General features: G+C 26.5%; 2 protein-coding genes across 2 annotated transcripts in view; both read left to right on the top strand.

The window, feature by feature from the left end:
* LOC126899818 (uncharacterized) overlaps positions 1-1476 on the top strand; it is an 8771-nt gene extending 7295 nt beyond the window's left edge. The window contains exon 6 of the transcript XR_007702704.1: positions 1463-1476. The gene's annotated coding sequence lies outside the window, so the exon portion shown is untranslated. The remainder of the gene's footprint in view (positions 1-1462) is intronic.
* Positions 1-3411, top strand: part of LOC126898193 (uncharacterized) — a 41005-nt gene that overhangs the window by 31399 nt on the left and 6195 nt on the right. The window lies entirely within an intron of this gene.

Genomic DNA, 3411 nt, shown 5'->3' with positions numbered 1-3411 from the left:
ATATTTAACTTTATAATGCTATAACTTATTGAAAAGTTTATGGATCCACACAATTTTTTTATGAGAAATAATATTTTTTAATAAACCCTTTTTCATTCGACATACTTTATCTTAATCGAGATATTAAGGAACCAGCAGATCAAGTAGCTTTTGGAATAAAACACCAATTTTTTTAAAATTAAACACTATCTAAAGATTTGCATCGAAGCGTTTATTTTTGATAGTGATTTTAATCACTGTCAGATATCATTATACTTGATCTAACTATACCACGTCTCAACTGTGCCGCGACCCCCCTGTGCTGGGTTTTTTATTTACTTTTACTTACTAATAATACAAATTCCTTAAAACTAATATTTACATATAGTTATGGGTTCATGACAATATAACCAGAACCTTATTAAATTTGAAAAATAGAACAAGTTAAGTGTTATTATATTCCAACGATCGCAAAAATATTTGCAAAATTCAGTATAATAAAAGCTATGAACAATTGAAAATTTAAATGCCCACGTACAGGATCTGTTAGTTTGGTCCGTTGCATCATAAAATTTTATTCCTTATAATTTTTCTGGAATTTTCGATAAGAGATTAGCCATACATTGTAACACATTGAATCCACGTATTTTTTATGCTAAAATGTTGTAGAATAATTTTGTACACGATTTACTTGACTGTACTATTTTGGAGTTATAATATAAAATGGTCTTGAAAATGGTAAAATTAACAGGTAAAAACGCGTTTTCTCATTTTTTTGTAATAATTAATTTCTGTTTAATTATTTTTAAAATCATTATTTTCTGAATATTTTGACACGCTAAATACATAGTCAACTGAATATTCTACTTCTTACTGAATATAAGTTTTTATAATTCAACTTTTATCCTTTATATAAGTCAAAATTCTTAGAGACTTGGCATTCCTAACTATTTTTTATAATATACTTAATGGTGTGTTCAACGAACATTAACTATCTAATATGTGGATTTTGTAATTGTATAATATTATGAGTTAGTAACAAAGTCTATTATTCATACTGTCGGGACTTGCAATCTAAATAATTTATTTCATTACTGTTTGCGTTCAGCAAAGTTTATTTTTAAATTGTGGTCACACTGAAATGGTCACTCGTTACTTCTCTTATCATTGGTCAAATCAGTCTGTCGGGGTAGCGGTTATGCGCTTAAAAATATCTCGACATTCGTTTTTAGATTGCCAAGCTGTCCAGTGGATGTTGTTTTATTTTCGATACTTGTGCCTAGTCGCCATTATTTTTAACTAAAATAATTGTCAATTATAACACTCTCTCTGTCATATTGTTGGTAATTTTGTAACGGTAATTCACATTAATATTGTAATTTGTAGAAAACTTTGCTTACAACTATTTCCTAACTTAAATTCTTAAATCAAGTTTTAGAAACCTCGTGGTTGATTTCAAATTTCTTATTAAATATTGGTTTATTGGTAATATAAAATAATTATTACACATTTGTTGTTGTCATATCAAATAGATATTGTAATAGTNTACACATTTGTTGTTGTCATATCAAATATATATTGTAATAGTACATTAAATAGTCAAGTCAAAATCTTAAATTAGTGTTGAAATCATTCACTAGAGTTCTAATACTTCTTGGAGGCTGGTGGTAAAACTTTATCAAGTTGAATTTTAAAATTGTTTTACTTATTGACAATATGTCATGTAAAACTACTTATAATTATTAAAATCCATGGTCGATCAGTCGCTAAATTAAAATTTTTGTTCACAAATTTTGTCTATACTCACATTTGTAATCCCTCAACTTAAACTTATATTATCTTCTCAGAAATTATCTAGTTTCTCAAATTAAACAATCACACTAAACCTCACAAAATTAAATATTAGTAATTGATCTCATTTTAGTACCTTATATGACAGACTCCATTGATAAATTGCTCATATTAGTTTTATTTTTTTGTACATGTAGTTTAGAATTAGCTTACACCTTGAAATCAAATGAGTATTAATTCTTTGAGCTGACAATTCATTAATTTTGAAACATTATATTAAAAAATTTAGTCAATTGTTGTCAATAAGAAAATTATTTACTTGTAAGCATAGAAATAAAAATCATATATTTAGTTAACTTTCTTCTAGATGTTGTCATTTAAATTTACCCTCTATACAGTCCACTAAGAACATACAAAATAAATTTGGTAATTGCATCAGTACCATATATTGGTTCTACTTTTAAAAGTGATACAACTGTTCACTCAGCGTTGACTTCGCTCAAACAATTAAACTTAAATATTCAATTCGTCTGTCGGTTAATGTAGTGCGCTTACAATTACAAACACATTTAATCTAAGGCCTTTTAGGTTATTTTTCAAGATTGTACTGATTATTTCACAGTATTACTTTATCATTCTATGTTTAAATAAATTTAGCATTATAATGTAAGAGGAGCTGAATTATGTTTTCATTTTAAGTTTATCATATGTGTAGCTCATAATGTAATCGTGTTATCTTGAGTGAGATAAATCAAAAACCTAGATCTCATCATAAGTTACCCCAACAGTACGCTTTATTATTAAGTCTAAAAAACATAAGACTATGATAGGAATTAAAGAGTTCCTTTTTTTAAAGTTAAACCGTATACTATCTACCAAACTGAATATAATTTTTCAAACTTGAACTAATGAAGTACATGTGCATGACATTCCATCCATACATATTTGTTTTATATATTTGCTTGATAATATATTGATAGAAAAAAGTTTTCAACATTTACTACATAATCTATACTTCGCAACTGTGTTTCATCAAATAACTTACCTACTATGTTTGTATTTATAAAAATAAAAATGTATTCATACATATGTATATAAAGTTTTTTTTTTAGCAGTATTTTAGGTAATGTCTAATCTATTTTACGTTTTATAACTATGAACAGTTAAATTTTATGTAAATATATTTACTGAGAAATTTCTAATCTTAGCATTAAATGATGTCCTTGAAAATTAAATGTATAATATTTTTTTGCAGAAAAATAAGATATCCCATTTATTTCAAATTGTTTTAAAAAAAACCGAGCGCATTGGGTAGCCGCACAGTGAGCACGTGGCATAGTTGGGTCAAGTATAATGAAATATATTAAAATCACTATCAAAAAAAAACGCTTCGATGCAAATCTGTAGATAGTGATTAATTTTAAAAATTTGATGGATTATTCTAAAAGCTATATCATCTCCTATTTCCATATTGAAATCCTGAATACAACTTTTATGATTTATGAGTGTAATGTATATAATATATATATAGGGTGGCCCACCACTCACTGACAACTTAAGTAACTTTTGATCCAGTTAATATTTTTAGCTGATTTTTTTTTAAATAATAGTTATACGTTAGGTCTATAGCTATATCTCAAT

The sequence above is a fragment of the Daktulosphaira vitifoliae genome, unplaced genomic scaffold (assembly GCF_025091365.1).
Source record: "Daktulosphaira vitifoliae isolate Bord-2020 unplaced genomic scaffold, ASM2509136v1 Scaffold_2, whole genome shotgun sequence".
Classification (NCBI taxonomy): domain Eukaryota; kingdom Metazoa; phylum Arthropoda; class Insecta; order Hemiptera; family Phylloxeridae; genus Daktulosphaira; species Daktulosphaira vitifoliae.
This window is presented reverse-complemented; position numbering and strand designations above follow the sequence as displayed.